The sequence below is a fragment of the Sarcophilus harrisii genome, chromosome 4 (genome assembly GCF_902635505.1).
Source record: "Sarcophilus harrisii chromosome 4, mSarHar1.11, whole genome shotgun sequence".
NCBI classification, from domain to species: Eukaryota; Metazoa; Chordata; class Mammalia; order Dasyuromorphia; family Dasyuridae; genus Sarcophilus; species Sarcophilus harrisii.
Window position 1 is genome coordinate 399,890,451 of NC_045429.1, and position 20,995 is coordinate 399,911,445.

Genomic DNA, 20,995 nt, shown 5'->3' on the forward strand with positions numbered 1-20,995 from the left:
TATTTGTTTTCTCCCTCATTAGAAGACAAGTTCCTTATAAAGGTGATTTATTTTATTTTTTATTAAAGCCTTTTTATTTTCAAAATATATACATTGATAATTTTCAACATTCATCCTTACAAAACCTTGTGCTCCAAATTTTTTCTCTCCCTTCCCCCATCCCCCATAAACATTTATATATTAAACATGTGCAATTCTTCTATACATATTTCCAGAATTATCATGCTGCACAAGAAAAATCAGATCAAAAAGGAAAAAAATGAAAAAGAAAACAAAATACAAACAACAACAAAAAGTGAAAATACTCTGTTGTGATCCACACTCAGTTCCCTCAGACCTCTCTCTGGGTACAGATGGCCCTCTTCATCACAAGATCATTGGCACTGGTCTGAATCATCTTATTGCTGAAAAGAGCCACATCTATCAGAATTGACCATCATATAATCTTGTGGTGGTGATGTATAATGTTCTCCTAATTCTGCTCATTTCACTTAGCATCAGTTCATGTAAGTCTTTCCAGGACTCTCTGAAATCATCCTGCTGATCATTTCTTACAGAACAATAATATTCCATAACATTCATATACCACAATTTATTCAGTCATTCTCCAATTGATGGGCATACACTCAGTTTCCCGTTTCTTGCCACTACAAAGAGTGGCTGCCACAGACATTTTTGCACATATGGGTCCCTTTCCCTCCTCTAAGATCTCTTTGGGATACATGCCCAGTAGAAACACTGCTGGATCAAAGGGTATGCACAGTTTAATAGTCCTTTGGGCATAGTTCCAGATTGTTGTACAGAATAGTTGGATCAATTCACAGTTTCACCAATAATGTATCAGTGTCCCAGTTTTTCCACATCCCCTCCAACATTCATCATTATCTTTTCCTGTCATCTTAGCCATTCTGAGAGATATGTAATCCTACCTCAGAGTTGCTTTAATTTTCATTTCTCTGCTCAATAGTGATTTAGAGCACCTTTTCATATGACTAGAATTGATTTCAATTTCATCATCTGAAAATTGCCTGTTCATATCCTTTGACCATTTATCAATCGTAAAATGGCTTGAATTCTTGTAAATTTAAGTCAATTCTCCATATACTTTAGAAAATAGGCCTTTATCATAACACTTGAATGTAAACATTTTTCCCAATTTATTGCTCCCTTCTAATCTTGTCTGTATTGGTTTTGTTTATTTAAAAACCATTTTACCTTAATATAATCAAAATTATCCATTTTGCATTCAATAATGTACTTGAGTTCTTCTTTGGCCACAAATTCCTTCTTTCTCTACAGATCTGAGAGTTAATCTATCCTTTGTTTTTCTAATTTTCTCATAATATTGAAGCAGGAGGAAACGGTTTTGTTTACTATAAGTTGTGGTCCTTTTAAGATTATCACTCCAAGATTGTGTCCCCTTTGATGAGGATCAACCAGGCTCCAAAGAGTAAAGACAGAGCTCAAATCTTTCAGGATGAGAGAATCAATTACTGTAGAAATTCTGAATTCTCATTCAATTGAGGAATCCTGATCTGAGCTGTCCCAGCCCCTCCTGGTTTGATCTGCTCAGGCTGTCCCAGCCCCCACTAAGATACCCAAAATAACAGCTTCCTTCAACTCAGTTCTTTGCTGATGGACCTAGGTAGCTTGAGATCTTTGTCATTCTCAATTGCCAGGATCCTTCTGCCCACTGAGAAAGCATTCTCAGTGCCAAAACTCTATTTTCCCACTAGAAACTGATTTCTATCCAACAATAAACTTTCATTTTGTTATGCCACAGTTCTCTTTAACTGTCCTGGCTCAGTTTCCCTATACTAGTTTCCCTTGTCTCAGTTTCCTTAACTATTCTGTCTCAATCCCCTAACATGTAAAAACCCACTCTGGTCCATTAAGACTGAGGACTATTTGCTCTAAGGTTGTAAATTGTTAATGCAAGCAAGATAAACAAGAGAGTAGACCTCTTTTTGTCCTCAAGAATTTACAATATCCCTTTAAAATATTCCAAGATACCTCACTGACATCTTTACCTCTGTGTATTCAGACATCCTGCCTCTGGATTTTTAGGATTTATGGTCTCCCCCCATCCTGACAGAAATTTTCCCGCACTTCTTACCCCTTCTTTGTTTCTAAAAGGTATTTAAGAAGTTGGGTTTCTCCTATTCATTGCTGGAGGCTGGCAACTGGAGGCTGGCTGGCTACTGGACGCTGGATTCTTTGAGATGACAGTCTCCTCCAGCCCTGGGACCAACATGGATTCCTTGGGATTCCTTGGTCCCAGTACATCTTTATCTCTGTCTGACTGGATAATTTGAGACTAGAGTCCTGTTCAGTCACTTATGCTCTCCAATTAATAAAATATTAAAAAGCTCTCTAATCTCTCTCCTGCCTCAGTTTCTCCAGCATTACAATTTTTCAACTAATAATTCAGGAATGAGTGAGTTCTTTCACTCTTTGACATGTGGCTGATTTAAAGAGGATTCTTAACAATTCTTATTGCCACTAATCTCTAGGAATTGAGACCACTCAAACTGCATCAATTTGGCTATGTCTAAATCATGAAACCATTTTGATCTTATCTTGGTATAGGGTATTAAGTGTGGGTCAGTGTCTAGTTTCTTCCATACTAATTTCCAACTTTCTCACTAGTTTTTGTCAAAAAGTAAGTTCTTATCCCAAAAGCTAGGGTCTTTGGGTTTATCAAACATTAGATTACTATAATCAATGACTAATTTTTCTTGTGAACCTAACCCATTCCACTGATCAACTACTCTATTTCTCAGCCACTACCAAATGGTTTTGATGACTGCTGCTTTATAATATAGTTTTAGGTCTGCTACAGCTAGGGCAGCTTTATTTGCTTTTTTTTTTCCATTAACTCCCTTGAAATTCTTGACCTTTTATTCTTCCAGATGAATTTTGTGGTTATTTTTTCTAGCTCTGTGAATAAAGAGAATTTTTTTAAAAGTTGCACTTGTTTCTCCAATTATTTGCATACAGGAACTACTTAATAAGTATTTGTTGAAGTCAGACATAGTTCCTGCTGCTGGAGAGGATAAGACTAATGGATTATTTGAGTTCAATAAATAAGTAAATAGATAAATGAATGAGTAAACAACTTTATTAAATATCTATGATGTGCCAGCTCTCATGCTAAACTTCTGAAGTTCTGAAGAAGTTCTGAGATTCAGTAGGACTAGACCATTCATTCATATGTCCACATTAAATTCAATATGATGAGACCCCCCAGGAATGGAGGATCACTAGACTGCCTATGTGGAAAGTAAAGGGAGTGAATCAGCATAGGCTGGACAAATGAAATTGGTTAAAGATTCTACACTAATCAGTATTAGGATCAGGCTCATGAGTAGCTCACTATATTTCCAGTCTGCATATGATAGGGAAATAAAAATTAAAAAAAAAAGATGGATGGATGGATGGATGGATGGATAAATAGATGAGTCTTTATTGATGGAATGAATGAGGTGGAAGAGATGTAGTCTAATTGAATAAATATCCCATTGAAGATTTTGCACCAAAGGGTAAAGCTTCCCTTCAGTCTATAAGTGATCCAAGTAAATCCACCAATATATTGAAGAACTTAACCTGTATTTAGTATAGATAGAGTTACTGAAGTTATCTTAGAACTCAAGCAAAATGATTTCTTTTCAATCAAGGTTTCTGGATCACAATCAGAAATCATTGTTGTACATGTATTGGTCAACCTGCTATATGGGGGAGAGGGTGGGGGGAAGTAGGAGAAAAATTGAAATAAAAGGTTTTGCAATTGTCAATGCTGAAAAATTACCCATGCATATAACTTGTAAATAAAAATCTATAATAATATTTAAAAAAAAAAATCATTGTTGTAGTCTGAAACATAGCTAGAATTATTCTGGAAGGAATTTGGTCTTAAACTTTCACAATTCTTTAAATCTCTGCCATGATATTTAGCTAAATAAAAGCTCTTGGGAGTGGCTGTTAGCAGGGAGGGAATGAGATTCAATATCAAGTGCTAAAAAGCATCTAGATTATTAGGGAGAGAACCTATTTGCTTCCTAAATTAAAATATCCCCGTGTCTAGAAAGGAGCTTAACTCCCTACAATTAAATTGTCTAGGCTTAGTTTATCCTCTTGGCTTTGACTCCTAATTGGCCATTGACTCAGTACTTGGATATCAATGCCCCATAATCACTTTGATAAACAAAGTTCCTTTTTGTTCACTTCTTTTCCTCTCTCCTCTCCCAGTTTTTCCTCTTTTTTTTTAATGCAAATTATTCCTGACTCAGGGGAACAGGAAAATTTTGTTCTAACCTTGTATTATAGCAATTTGAGTATATATATATTTTCTTCCTGGCAGTTTATCAATTTCTTGCAAATATACTCTAATATATAAATATTAGCTTAATGAATGAATGATGGATTCTTAACAGGTCAAATCTTGATGGGACCCACTTCTCTTCTTCAAAAAAAAAAAAACAAAACTTAAATTGATCAGAACTGGACAAAATCCATGGACAAGGAACAGAAATTTGTTCCTACGTGCCTAAGCTTGTAGAGTAGGACAATGGAAAGTACATTGGTTATGAAAACAAGTGCCCTGTTATTCCTGAGAAAGTTCCTCAGGTCCCAGTTTTCTTACCTGTATAGTAAGCTTTGGACCAGATGAGACTGAGGTTCTTTTCAGTTCTAAATGGATAATCCCATCTATGATTTATAATTTTATAATACACAAAACAGATTCCCCAAAATTTATTCATTTTGGCTTCATGTACATACCTGAAAGTCCAACAGCAGTTCTAGGATTCCATTAAACTTGAATTGACTAGGCACTTTCTTTGATAGAAATAGTGCTGAAGTCCATAACAGATGCCAGTATGAGATGAAGTACCACAGCATTGGCATCTTCCTTAGACCCCTGAAGGAAATTCAAGCCCAGTCTAATGTTTTAATCTGTGAGTCTAGATCTCTACAATGGGGAATATAAGCTAGAGTAAACTACTCTGTAACAAAGTAGAGCAGATCAATAAGTAAAATCCACTCAGTTACCAATGGACAATCAGTAAGCATTGTTTGGAGTAGAAATGAAAAGTCTGTATGAATCACTTCAATAATCACTTTAATACAAGGTCTCTTACCCTTTTTTCAGTGTCATGGTAACTTTTGGTAGTCTGGTGAAGTCTATGAATCCCTTCTCAGAATAATGTTTTATAAATGTTTTTAATATAGGAAGTCTATCCCAATCCCTTTTGATTCTAATGTCTTCCCTCTGTTAATTATTTCCCATTTATTCATTACACAGCTTATTTTTACGTAATTGTTTGTTGCCTCTCCTTGTTAGATTGTGAGCTCCTTAAAAGCAATGACTATCTTTTACTTCTTTTTATATCTCCAAAGCTTGGGAGCGTGCTTAGAACATAGTGTATGCTTAGTAAACATTGATTGATTCACTGGAAATGTATGAAATATAATACATTAACTTAGAAAGGAAACCAAAAGTTAGTGAAAATAAAGATGTCATTTTTTCCCTAAACAACTTCATGAATTTCCTGATATTTACCCCCAGAAAAGCTTCTGGGGATCTCAGATTATAAACTTTAACATTGTTAGGATAATGTTAGATAATACTCAGAGTAAGAGACCAGAGTTGTTCCAACTATAGGAAAAATGGATTACTTTCTGCAATTACTGAGAGCATTGGGAATTCCAAGTCACAGTCAGCCAATCAATCAACATTTGTCTATTTGGTTATTTTTGAGGCAATTGGAATTAAGTGATTTGCCCAGGATCACACAACTAGTGTTAAGTGCCTGAGGCTGGAGTTGAACTCAGGGACTCCTAACTCTAGGACCAGTACTCTATCCACTCTACCATCTAGCTGTGTTGAGCATTAGGCATAAAAAGGGGGCAAAAGACAGTCCCTACTTTCAAAGAGCTTACAGTCTTACAGAGGACTTTACAATCAGAGTTCTACAGAATACAATAACTATAGTAATCTAGTGTTTGATAAACCCAAAGACCCCAGCTTTTGGGATAAGAATTCACTATTTGACAAAAACTGCTGGGAAAATTGAAAACTAGTATGGCAAAAAGTAGGCATTGACCTACACATAACACTGTATACTAACATAAGGTCGAAATGGGTTCATGATCTAGATGATGTGGGTGTGGTCCCTTTAAGATTTCTTTCTTTCTGATTCCCAACCCCTCCTAGTTGATGTATTATCAATCCTGGTCCCTTTGAATTCCAATAGATCAGGGCCTGTCCCAACCCCACCCAGATCTGAGCCAACTTGGGACTCCACCCATAGGCCCCTCTAGCTAAATCTCCCATTATAAAAGAGCCAAGCTGGAACCCTCTCTTTGCAGAGGTTCCAAACATGCCAGCCTTACGCCTGGCATGCCAGGACCCTCTGTCCACTGGAATCCTGTTTCTTATCTCTACCTTCACCTATTTCCTTAACTATACTTTAACCTTACTTCCAAGAAACACTTGGAAACTCCTTGAAAGTGAGAATCTCCTTGAACCCTTGACTCTGAAAGATCTGCCCCAAGGATCAAGATAAGTAGCTTCATTCTGTTATCCTGGAGGAGACCTGGACACTCCCCATTGATAACACACTACTGATTACACCTTTTATTGAGTTGGAGATTAGTCCAGGGATATTCATTCAATTGGAAAATTTCTATTCAGTTCCAAAAATCTCCTGATTCCAACTCAAACTGCGCCTAGCCTCTCAGTTAAGATAAAATAGGCATTTGCTAGCTCAATTCTTTGCAGAGACCCAAAGCAGGAATCATGCCAAGGAACCTCTCTCTCGCTTTGGCATAGCTGACTTTGAGGACCCTCTGCCCGCTGAGAAGGAATTCTCTTTTCACCATTAACCCCTCTTTATCTTTCTCATCTATTTCTATAACAGGACCATACCCCTCTTTACCTCTCTGTAAAGATTTCTCTGCTAGAAACTTTTTCTCTCTCTGCCATGATTCCTCTGCTAGACCTTTACTTTAATGTCGGGACCTTGCCACTAAGGAAGTCAGCCTCCTAGCAAAAGCTGACTTCCCAGTGCCAATAAACTTCTTTTTGCCAGTCAAACTTTTCAGGTTCATAAATTCTTTTATGAAGGATCTATGCTGACTAGAAGGGATTCCCACTGTTATGCCAAAGTTCCCTTTTAATGTGGTGACCCAGTTCCTCCAATTGTCCTGTTTAGTTATTCTGCCTTAGATTATAACCTTTCCCTCTTAATGTTTGAGATAAAGGTTTTATAGACATTCCTTCTTAATATTTGACAAGATAAAGGTTTATCCATTTTAGATGTCATTAGAATATCAGTAACCTCCCTCCATTAGGTATTCCCACCTAGGTCCCTCCATTATGTCATTGTTCTTGTTATTCCATAAAAAGCTCACTGCCCCGATACTCAGGGCTAGACTCTTTGAGATGATAGTCTCGTCTAGCCCTGGGATCCACATGGATCCATTTGTCCCAGTGTTTCTCTCCATTTAATAAACTATTGAATTGGTCTCTAATCTCTGTTTTGCTCAGTTTCTTTGGCACTACACCCACAACTCTCTGCCCTGTGCTGAACCTCATCAAAATATTTTTACATTCAAAGGTTCTGATAAAGGCCTCATTTATAAAATATAGAGAGAATTGATTCAATTTTAGAAGAATTCAAGCTATTCTCCAATTGATAAATGGTCAAAGAATATGAACAGACAATTTTCAGATGAAAAAATTAAAACCATTTCTAGTCATATGAAAAGGTGCTGTAAATTACTATTGATCAGAGAAATGCAAATTAAGACAAATCTGAGGTAATACTATACACCTCTCAGATTGGCTAAAATGACAGGAAAAGATGATGAATGTTAGAGGGGATATGGGAAAACTAGGACACTGATACATTGTTGGTGGATCTGTGAACTGATCCAACCACTCTAGAGAGCAATTTGGGACTATGCTCAAAAAGTTATCAAACTGTGCTTACCCTTTGAAGCAGCAGTGTTACTACTGGGCTTATATCCCAAAGAGATCTTAAAGGTGGGAAAGGGACCCACATGCCCAAAAATGTTTGTGGCAGCCCTTTTTGTAGTGCCAAGAAACTGGAAACTGAATGGATGCCCATCAATTGGAAAATGGCTGAATAAATTGTGGTATATGAATATTGTGGAATATTATCGTTCTGTAAGACATGACCAGCAGGATAATTTCAGAGAACCCTGGAGAGACTTACATGAACTAATGTGGAATGAAATGAGCAGAACCAGGAGATCATTATACATAGCAACAACAAGACTACCTGATGATTAATTCTGATGGACGTGTCTTTCTTCAACAATGAGATGACTCAAACCAGTTCTAATTGTTCAGTACTGAATAGAACCATCTACACCTGAAGTGGGAGGGAAACTGTTCCCTTTACTGAAGTTGTGCTCCCTTTAAGATTATTCAACACTAAACTGTGTTCCCTTTAAAATTAAATTGTGTTCCCTTTTTGATCTGAGAGATCAGGATCTCCCAGGTTCCAAGGAGTCTAGAGACAGGGCCTATCTTCCCAGAATGAGAGAATCAACACTATTCAAGGGCAAATCAACTCCCTTTCATCTTTTTGAAATTCTAAATTCTCATTCAATTGAGAAATCCTGGTCTGATCAGCTCAGGCTGTCCCAGCCCCCCACAAAGATACCCACATAACAGGTTCCCTTAAACTCACTTCTTGCAAAAAGGCCCAAGCAATAGTGCTTTCTCAGCACAAAATTCCATTTCCCTAATAGGACTCTGCCACTATAGAAGTTAGTCTCTTAGCAAACTGGTTTCTATCCAACAAAAAAAATTTTCATTTTTCAATTAATAATTCGGGAATAAGTGAATTCTTTCACTTTAAATCTGCAGCCAACTAAAAGGGGAATTGTAACAATTTTCTCCTTGCCACTAATCTCATCACTTGATGACATCAATTGAGAGGATACAAACCTTATCACACCCAAAGAGAGGACTGTTGGAGCTGACTGAACCACAACATAGCATTCTCATTCTTTCTGTTGTTGTTTGTTTGCATTTTGTTTTCTTTCTCATTTTTTCCTTCTTGATCTAATTTTTCTTGCACAGCAAGATAACTGTATAAATATGTATACATAAAAAACAATCAGAGTTCTACACAAGTTTGTCATGTTACTGTATTACTTTGCAGGTGGTTTTTGAAAGACACCACCACTTATTCTTGAAGTTTTTGCTTTTCACAATAATCACATTATGAAATTCTAAAACAACTTAGAAATGGAGATCAATCAAAGCAGAAAAGGAAAACAATGTTATTCTCACTTTTTAAAACTCTCCCATTATTGGATGTTTCCTGTATTCTTGTGAAACTTTAATGTTAAAAATGATGTATAACATAAAACATGTATGCGTCCAGCAATTAGGATTTCACTATTCTATAAGGCTTTAGTGAATCTTTTAATATTTTCTAAATATAGAGGAGAAAAAGTTAGTTTAGTTGGGTGTATGTGTGTGTGAGAGAAAGATCTATGCATTCTGAGTCACGAAACTTTTTTTTAAAAATAAAATTTAGTTGTTTCTTGCAAGAATGTAAAATAATTGTTTTCTATATTCAAAATAATATAAAATAAATATTTTCCATATCTAAAATAAAATAAAATTTCACTTCTTATTTTAATTTCTTTGGATAGCTAATCATCACACTAATATTAGAAAGATTAAAATAAAGGTTTGAGTTTTTTAAAAAAAGTAATATACTTCAAATGTTCTTACCAAAAAAGAAAGAAGAGATTTGCCTTTTACTGTCTCATATTCTTTGCTCAACTTGTGACATCTTATACATGAAGACTTTCCTAATACATCAACTATTAATGTCTCTTCTTTCCCCCCTTATCCAAAAAAGATCATATTTATTTCATGAATTTTATATGTAAACTATATATATAATTCTATTTATTTATGTAAATGTTATATCACCTGAGAGAATGTAAGCTCCATGAAGGCAAAGGCTGTTTCAGTTCATTTTTTGTGTCCCCAGTGCCTAGAACAATATCTAGAATTTTTAAAATCAGATGTGATTTTGCTAATATTAAGAACTTCTTAAAAAGAATGCCCTCTACCAATATGGATAAGCAAGTGTGTACTGGAGCTAGCTTGAACTAACTACTGATAATTAAATTTTCAGGGTGGCATTTACACCTCTGAAATTAGCAAATGTTATATATAACAATGTGATTTATTGATTTGTTGATTATTTAGACGAAAAAATGATGGAAATAATAATAATTCAAATTTAATTTAAGAGTTTATTGTATATTTTTTTCTGATCTGATAGTTAAACGCATACCAACATACTCCTCAATAAGCAACTGGTCTCTCTGAGGTAATAAGAAATTAAGTGATTTTTGTGGAGTCACCCAAATAGTATGTGCCAGATTAAGAACTTGAATCCAAGTTCTGACTCTGAGTCTAGTCCTTCATCTATTAAGCCATTGTACCTCTATGGTACTTACTAGATTCAAAATATTTAAAGATTTCCAAACATAATGTCAAAAGATCCTTTTTACTTGGAGATAAATATTTTAAATATTCAAATCTAACCAACCCTTATTCAAAAATTTTCAGTGGCTCCCTATTGCTTCAAAAGTATAATACAAACTTTTTGCTAAAATTTACCTTTTCAGATTACTATATTATTTCCCTTCAGGGACATTTTGTTTTAGTCAAATGGGTATCTTTGCTGTTCCTTATATAAATTTCATCTTTCATCTCCTTGTCTTTACATAGACTCGTCCCATTGCCTATTAAGCTCCCCTTTGCCTCCATCTCTTGGAATCTTGGTCTTTTCAAGGTCCACCTCAAGGGCTTTCATATGAGAAACATTCATCTATTCCCTAGTTACCTGTAACCCCCAATTGTTTTTTTTAATGCATGTTATACTTATATGTGAGTTTTACCTTCCTCCACACCTCAAGAGAAAAATAATTTTTTCTTCATCATTGCAAAAAATTCCCTAGGCTAGGACAGCTCCTGACATATTCATAACATGCTTAATAAGTGTTTGTTAAATTTCAGTGAATAGAAAAAAACTTTCATTTTCTAGAAAGTGAAAGAAAAAATTAAACCTTAAAGGTCTAAATTCAAAATGAACATTTTATTCCACTTTAAAACACCAGGCTCGAACTTCATGCTCTCTTACAGAATAACAAGGACAAATCCCAAACACACTATTTCCCCATCCTCTGCATAGCTTCATGCTGAGCCAACCAGCATCATGCAGAGATTTGAAACCAAATGATTAGTCAACTGGAGTGCTAAGGAGAGTAGGTATTCAAAGGACAGAACAGCAGGAATAGCAGAAATTAGTATTGGCAATATTTTGTGGTTAACAGAAGGCCCTGCCCATCCTTTGTTGGTTCAAAGAACAATAAACCTGACTTTCCTCTTTCTATACATGTGGCATCACGTTGCTGGTAATATGTCTTCTGAGTGACAATTTCAATTATTAATATGCCCTTTAACTATAACCATTCAAAGTGAATACAATAGGATAAACAAAGAAAACCCAATGATGAATTTAATTCAACAAATGCTATTAGGTTCTGTATTTAAAGACAAGGTCCTTACTATTGGAGTGAGGGGATAGGGATGTGGAAAACATAAATGAATGGATGGATGAACATTTATTAAGTACTTCCTTTGAGTCAAAGCCTGTACTAAGTATTAAGGATATAAATACAAAAATAAAACATCACCTGCTCTTTAAAAATCTTACATATTTATAGGAGGAAAAAATACAGATAGGAAAATTAGTCTGGGGTATTTTAGATGGAGAAGTCACAGGGATGGTAAATAAAATGATAGATGTTGTTGACTGACAAACACTTTCTAGTAACAATATTGTTTGGATTAATCAACCAATTAGAATGATTTTCCCCTAAAAAATGGAAAATTGGTGGGATTGGGCTGAGTAAAGAAAATGGCATAGAATAGATGACATAGAGATGGCTGAGGTGGAATGTAGAGCATAGCCATGGGTGGATAGATGCAATGGGTGATGATAGATTCAACAATTCAGAATAATAGATGAGCTCAACCCAAAAGATTTAAGAAATGCAGGAACATGACTAGCTGAGGGATGAGAGAAAATATAGAATATGAGACATGAATAGGAACTTCACACACACACACACACACACACACACACACACCAACAGGCTAAGAGAAAAAATAATTTTCTAGGCAGAGAAGGGACCAATACATAAATGCAGGAAAAGTGTAAGATTATTGGAATGAATAATATAATGTAGCTAAAATGTAAGGGTACATGAAAAGAAATGCCAAGAAACAAGACTGGAAAGGTAAGTTAAAGGCAATTCACAGACAGCTTTGAACAATAACTAATAAAATTTTCTATTTTATCCTGAATATGGTAGGGAACTATAATAATTATGATCTTTGAAATTTATTGCTTAACATTGTAGTATAAGCAATAGGACTTCAATATGGAGTCACTTAGGCTAAGCTATCCCATTGACTATAAATATATAAGTTATGGCAGACAGCCTGTCCTGTTCCACTGTCTTCACTCATTCTGACTTTATATCAAACATGTAAACCATTTCAGCTCCTGATTGAAAAAAACTCCTGGCCACCTCAGAGTTGCACCAAAACTCATTTCTAGAATCATAGATTACAGATTTAGATGCTTCCCAATTTCTGGTGCAGATTAGGAAACTGCCCCCATCCAAGTCTAATGTTGAGTGCTTGCCATTTTGGTGGAAAGAAGAAAAAAAATTTTGGAACTCAAAATCTTATGAAAATGAATATTGAAGACCATCTTTACATGTAATTGGAAAAAATAAAGTGCTATTTGCAAAATAAATAATAAAAATAGGGTAAGATTGAGGGAGGAGACTCAATATTACCAAATGCTATAGAAAGATCAAGAGGGATAAACACTAATTGGAAGCTATAGAAAATGGAAGGCCAAGAACACTACTAATTTCTCCAAAAGCTAAATGTTCCAAGATGGTCTGATACTGTTTCAGTTGTTTTTTTGTTTGTTTGTTTTTTATTGTCATAAATCCATATGACCTTGAAAGAGAAGCTCAGAAAATGCCTATGGTTTATAAATGACTAAATTGTATAAAAGTTATTGCATTCTTTAGAAATGGGCCTTTCAACAAAAATTCAGGCCATCTTTTCCATTATAGCTCTAAGCAGTAATAGACTTTGCAGTTGAAAAGAAAGGTTCGATATATTTTGGTTTAGGCTATAACATGCTGTACACTATTCATCATGGGTAACTGCATACAAATATAAAAATCATCATGAAATAAGGTTAAAGGATAGATTTATGAAATAAGCCCCTACATGTTAAGTTCTAAATTACGTATGCAGCTCTCATTTTTACACATCAAATTTGCGTGACTTTTTCAAAGAAATGTGCTATTGAACAAAAGAGAAAAAGGAAGAACTGCCTTTAAAAATCCTGAAATGAAATGACTGCTAGAGACTTCATTCACCTAGTCATCCTACTTGTAAACACAACAGACATTCACAGACATCACACAGCAATGGCAGAGCTAGCTATTTCTTATTAAATAAAAATAAGGACATGGGCATTTTTCAAATGGTTTTGCTCTTATTCTAAAAATATGGAAGGTAAGGAGAAAAGATGACAAGAGAAGCATGTTTTCGGATGCATCCAATTATCTTCTGCTTCAGGATCCAGCAGTTTGGGGGTTGTTATGTTAAAATGCCAAATCTCTGGGCAGCATTGTGAAATCAGAGAGGATGACTTTAAGCAGAAGCAGGGCTTGGACAAGATTTTAAAGATGACCTCTGTTCTCCTAAGTTTCCACATCTCTACAATTGGAATAATAATTGTCCTCTCTTTAACCTCACAGATTTAATTACACATCATGGCATCAGCTCCCTGATGTCATGGTCCTTTTTAAGAACAAAGAACAAAATAACAACAGCTTGTTACATAGCAAACACTTACAGATGCTTTATCTAATGCAATCTATTCAATGATTTGGAATAGATGATCTCTGAGTTCCCTTCTAAATCTCTAAGACTAAGTCCCTTCTAAGTCTTCTAAATCTAAGTGTTCTAAGTCTCTCTATGAGTTAGAAAAATATGTTAAAGTACATTTTAAAAGCCACTCTGCTGATACTGTATTTTAAAAAAGGAAATCATGTTAGTTTGTCATGACTTGTTTTTGAAGCTATTCTGACTCTTTGTAATCACCATTCCTTTTTCTAGATAACCTGTTAATGATCCATTCTAGAATTATCTGAGTAATTGAAGTCAGGCTCACTGGCCTAGAGTTTTCAAATTTTATTCTATTCCCTTATTTTGAAAATTGGGACAGTTTCCTCTCTCCATCTTGTATACCTCTCTTATTTTCATCAGTACTTCAGATGTCACAGATAGTGGCTCAGCAATCACATTTTCTGCTTTTTTTTTTTTTTTTTTTTTTTTTTGAAAATAAAATTAGAACATCAACAACAAAGCTTTGTGGTTCCTCTGGTTTTGGCTGTTTGAATTCATTAATGGCAACTGGGTGCTTTTTTGTTCTTTCCTTTCTTACCTTAGATATCAACTCTGTTACTTATTTTGTTCTGTCATTTCCATTGGTTCTTGGTAAAGGAAGACAGAAGAAAAGCAATAATCAGCCCTAATTTCTCTCTTGTCAATCATCATCATCTTAACTATGTCAAAATAAATTCTTCTCCATTTTAAATTATATTTAATTCCAATATAGCTCTATCTTCTCTACATTACTGAAAGAGAGAAGGAAACAAGAGACAGAGAGAGAAAGAGAGAGAGAGAGAGAGAGAGAGAGAGAGAGAGAGAGAGAGAGAGAGAGTGAGTTTCCTCTTGGAACAGCAATCATATGTGATACCAAGATGATTCAAAATATATGCCCTTATTCAGTTAAAAATCAGATTGAGCTAATTGTCCTGGAGTTAGTTACTTCTTTGTTAATTGTGCTGGATTTTGTGCTATATGCATACTTCATTGCTGTTTCATTTTAGTTTCATGGTCATTAAAAATGAATATTACTCCAATAAAATGTGCAAAAGAAATAGTGCTGAAAGTGCATGCTTAAGGAATGTTGGTATCATTGTAACAGCTGTTGGTTTGAGGAAGCCACGCTTTTGGAAGGAGTAACCAAAAATGGAAAAAAAAAAAAAAAAGATGTCCGCAACTGAAAAATCATTGGTGCACACAGCCTAGTTGACTCTCAGAACATGAGCAAGAACCTTCAGAGGGACATGGAAGAGCAACAATATCCGTGATTCCTCTACAATGCAATAAAAGTATTTTAAAGTAAGAAGAGCATATGGAAATCATAAAAAGATACTAACTTTTGCTATGAAGAAAAATACAATTGTCATGGGCAAGACAATATAAATACTGGATTGCTAAGATTGGAGAAAACTGGTGGGGAAAAAAACTCAACTATTATCAAAAGAAATTGAAGTAAGATCTAGGAATCTTAAACTGACTAGAAAACATCTCTCCCAAAACATGTCTGATAGTCCTTGGATTACCAGAAACCCTGAAATTTTTTGTGCCCATGGAGGAAATGATGAACTATAATGGACATATAAACATACCAAGAAGAAGAATTGTCCTGGAATCCCAGAAATTCCCATATTAAGATGAAATGCTTACATACCTCTCAGGAAAATTTAATAAGTTTCTCTAGGAGATGGAGGTAAGAAACTCACCTAATTTAAACTGCATAGCCTATCAAGATCAGACAGAAAAATGAACTATTTGTAAAAGAACATTTGGCAGTAATTATAATAATTAACATTGATATAGTGCTTTGGAGTTTGCAATGCCAGTTAGTTGACTTGGAGTCAGGAAGACCTGGGTTCAAATCAGATACTTATTAATTGTGTGACCCTGGTCAAATGTCTAGCTTAGTTTCCACATCTATAAAATAAGGATAATAATATCAAATACCTGCTTTAGAGAGTTGTTATGAGGATCAAGTGAAATAATAGGTAAACTGCTTTGCAAATGTTAAAGAGCTATCTAAATGTTAAATAGTAGCAGAAGCCAAAACTAGTAGCATAGTAATAGTAGTAAAGAGTAATAACAGTAGCAATAATAGCAGCAGTAGCAGTAGTAGTAGCAAAAGAGTAGCAGTAGTAATAACAGCAGCAATAGCAGCAGCAGCAGCAGAAGTAGAAAAAGAATAGTAGCATAGCAGCAGTAACAGTAGTAGAAAAGGAGGAGGAGTAGCAATAGCAGCAGCAGTAGAAGAATAATAATGGTAGTAATGTAGTAATGCTGGTAGTAATGATTGTAGTGGTAGTGGTTGTGGTGGTAGTAATAGTAGTAGTAATATTCAGCATTATGAAAATGTTACTTGAAAATGAAAATAAGAATATGCATTGAAAATCTTGTGGACTCAATGGCAAAATCATGCAAAACAGGTGATTGGAGTATAAGGACATATTGCATATAGTTTTTAAAGATATGATGTTATAATAAATGTAATTATTTTACTTTATCTCTAGTTATGAGTATGTGTATATATATATGTACGTATATGTGTGTGTGTGTGTGTGTGTGTTTATATGGAAGGATGCACAAACACACTGGAGGGAGATGGGGAGAGAAGAAAAAGAATGGGGAGAAAATCTGCCTGTGAACAAAACCCTATGGATAGCCCAATCATTCATCAATGAACTATAACTAAAGATAGACTTTGGGGTGGGGGGATGAACTATTTATCAAAGCTACATTTAGCAGGACAAAGAACTGGAGTTTATATAGTGCTTTATAGTTTGCAAAGTATTTTAGTGGATAAGAGTCTTGGATCAATCTTAGCACAATGCTTGTCACATAGGACATGTTTGATAAATATTTCTTGGCTGACTCTCTTCATTGAATTTTTTCAAATTATTCAGTCTTCCTTTATTAATACTTTATAAGTCTTTCCTCATATTTATCTTTCTGCCTCCCTAGCTTTCTTCAAATATCTGCTAAAATGTTACCTTCTCCAAGAAACTTATCTATGCACCTTCCCTCTTGGAGTAACTCCAATTTATCAGATATGTATATATGGATGTGGACATTAAACTCTTTGAGAAGAGGATGATTTTTTTGGTTTGTTAGAACTTCCTTTATATCCCCAGCACTTAAGCATGACTAGTACATAATAGGTGCTTTATTAATATTTTTATTTGATTTCTATAAACCCACAGCTAAGAATCTACCATTTTTAAACTTTAGATTATTGTTTGCGGTTAGTGCCCCCAACATAGCACTCCCCTATTCTCTACTCACACAACTACCACTCTTACATTCACTATTTCAGGAGGACTATTATAGAAGCCTCCTAATTGATCTTTTAGCCTATAGTTTTTCCCCTTCCCAAGTATCCTCCAAAAAGATACTAAATTGATAGCCCTAAAGTACAAGCTTAGACATATCAGTCCTTTGTCCAAGAACCTCCAAGAGCTCCCAGTTTCCTCTACCATAGAATACAAATTCCTCTGTAAACATGCAAAATCCTTTGCCATCTATCTCCAAATTATTCAGATAGATTTCATGTGATTGACCATCAAGTACCTGTCATTTTCCATCTTCTCCATCTTCTTTCTTCATGTTTTTGAAAAGGCCATGCCTGGTATGGAGTCCCTTCTCATCAGTACCTCTTTGAGCTCCCAGCTTCTTTCAAAGGCTCACCTCAAGTTTCACTTCCTTGAGAATCCCTTTCTGATTCTCCTAGCTAATAATGTTCACTCTTCCCTGAATTACTTTGGGTCTACTTTTAATATATTTTGTATTCATTTAGCATTCTGTAAGAGTGAGGATGACTAATTTGCTCAATAAAGTCACCCAGCTTGAAATAAGGAATAAAATTTTCAATCAATCTCATGCATATGCTTTAGGTTAAGTGTTGAAAGATCCTTGTAATTAAATTGACATTGCATAAAAATCATATTTTTAAATGCTAAAGGGATCCTGCCCTGAGAATCTTCTATAAAGTATTAAGCTAATTCAGAACCAGAATCATTTGAGAAGGTTGGAGAAAGCAAGGTGTTCCAATAAATCACTAAAGAAAATCATGTGGGGAAGAGGTGGTGAAGGGAGTAAGAGATATGTTTTGGCCTTGACCTAGATCTCCTTTCCAGACCTTTCCCTCTCCTGTTGGCTGGAGGAAAGCCTTATCATTTTGAATTTTCTGGAGAATGTTGAAACTTACATCTTTATCTGATATCAATGTCAGCATATATAGATATAGATATAGATATAGATATATTTATATACACACACACACTCTAATCTTCAGTCTATTTTCTATTGAATACTATATGTACTTGTGAGAAAGTGTGTATATTTTTATGGGGATGTAGGAGAGAAGGGGGAGAATATTTTGTATCATATTTTTTATTATACCATTTTAGAAATATCCCATTCTAAAAGCTACTTAGGTCATCAAATGATTTTCAATTAAGAATATTGGTTAGAATGCACTCTCCCCAATAACAAAACCAGTTGTATTAGAAATATACTCTTGATTCCTCATGTATCCCTAGCACCCATAGAGGAAGATTCACTCTTAAGAATCATCTATGAAAGTTAAAGTTGGAATAAGGAACCTTAGAAATTATATTGGCTATGAATATACATGTTTTCCACCCTTACTACTCCTCTCCATCAGTAAAATGTCAGACAAGAAAAAGGAAGCCCAGAAATTTTCTCAGAGTGAAACAGGAAAAAGGGACCTATCAATCACCAGACATAGATTAAATTCATACTATGTGTTGGGCTCTCTACCACTCACTGGAACTAAGAAAAAAGGAAAAAACAGGATTCTTGTAGCCAAGGAATTTCAGATTCTAATAAGAGACATAAGAGGAATATAGCTATACGTTAAAAACAAAGGCAGGATTTGAATGTAGGCCCCTGACTCTGGAGCCAATGTTCTATACATCATATCTAAAAATTGGGAAATCTTTGGAAACTGCAATGGGCTCAATGTTTGTCAATCTGATAATGAGCCACACGAAACTTAGTTAACCTGGCTCTCAGAAAACAAACAAATAGTTAATGTCCAGGTCACTTCTCAAAGCCTTTTTTTTTTTTTTTTTTTGGTAAAATTTGAGAGAATCTGCACTTTGTCAGCACAGCTTTCAAGAATCCAGTTTTATTTAAAGTTTTGAATTCTAAATTCTATCCATCTCTCCTCCCCTCCCCCTTACTGAAATAGTAAGCAATCAGATATAAATTATACATGTGCCATCATGTAAACCATTTCTACGTTTGTACTTTATACAAGAAGACTCAAATAAAAGGTAAAAAAAAAAATGAAAGTGAAAAATTGCATGTTTCAGTCTGAATTCAAACAATATCAGTTTTTTTCTCTGAAGTAGATACTATGTTTCATCATTAGCCCTTTAGAATTTGTTTTGGATCACTGTATTGCTAAGAATGGCTAAAATCATTCACAGGTCTTCATCAACAATATTGCTGTTATTGTACAATATTCTCCTGATTCTGTTCACTTCATTGTGTATCAGTTCATGTAAGTCTTTCCAGGTTTTTCCTGAAATCATCCTTCTGTCATTTCTTATAGCACAATAATATTCCATTATAATCATATACCATGCTTGTTTAGTCATTCCCCAGTTAATGAGCATCCTTTTGATTTCCAATTCTTAGCCACTACAAAAAGAGATACTATGAATATTTTTGTACAAATAGGTGCTTTTCCCTTTTTTTGGATGTCTTTGGAATTTAGACCTAGCAGTGATATTGCTGAATGCACAGTTTTATAGCTCTTTTAGCATAGTTCCAAATTGCTCTCCAAAATGATTGGATAGGGTTCATCAACTCCAGCAACAGTACATTGATATCCCAGTTTTCCCACATTCCCTTCAACATTCAACTTTTTCCTTTTTTGTCATATTAGCTAATCTGATAATCACCTTTTTTGTAATGAAACATTGCAGTAGAATGTGCAAAGTCTACATTTATACAGATTTTTGTAAACTCATAAATAATCCTGATCTGAGAAAAGTAGTGGGAGCATTATTATTCCCATTTTACAGAAGATGAAAGCAAGGTTCTCATCATTTTAAGTAGTTGGCTCAAAGTTCCAGAGTGAGTTGATAGAGACAAGGCTTGAAGCAAGGAATTCCTTGTTTACATGGAGAGTTATTCACGTGTTTTGAACTAGATATTAAAGGGCTATACTATCCTATTTGGGCTTCCAGATTCCCATGTTATACTTTAAAAGAGGCATATAAAAATATAAGTATTTCTAATGAATTCTACAGTGACTTCCAGACCTTTTCCCCCACTGAGGAAATAAGATCATTGTTTAAGATTGTTAAGAGCCAAATAAGTAACAGTGGATATTTTCAAGAATTATATGACTTGTTATTTTTAAGAATAATTAAGGGGTTATGTGGATTGTGTCTCCATGGTGAAGATCCTGATTAACAAAGCAACACAAGGCAAGTGCCTAAAGCAAGCACTAAGTGTACGTGTCACTCAGTTGTTCCTAGAAAAGGGAAATTAAAATCAACTTTACCACATTCGAAGTATTTTCTGATAAGCAGCTTCTGTGCATAGCAGATACAGAGGAAAATGTCTAGGAAATAATCAAAATATCTAATGCATAGTCAAAAGATTTCAGAGATGTCCCTGAAGAAGCATAAGTTTCTTTACAAAAATTAAATGTTACATCGAATAGATGGGCCATGTATGTATTTGTCATTTATACCAAAGCCTTGCTCTATTTCTTTGGCAGAGTCTTTAGCCCCTGGGCAGGTGACTGCCAAAGTGGCTTTTGATGATCCTGGAAGAAAAGAAGGACATTTTCTTCTCACTTCTTCAAGGCAGTTTGTCTGCATAAAGTAGGGATGAGGAGTGAGGAGGGTCTCATTGTAAGGTACTTCCAACAGCTAGAAAATCTAACTCCATGAGATAGAGGGGAGTACCTGG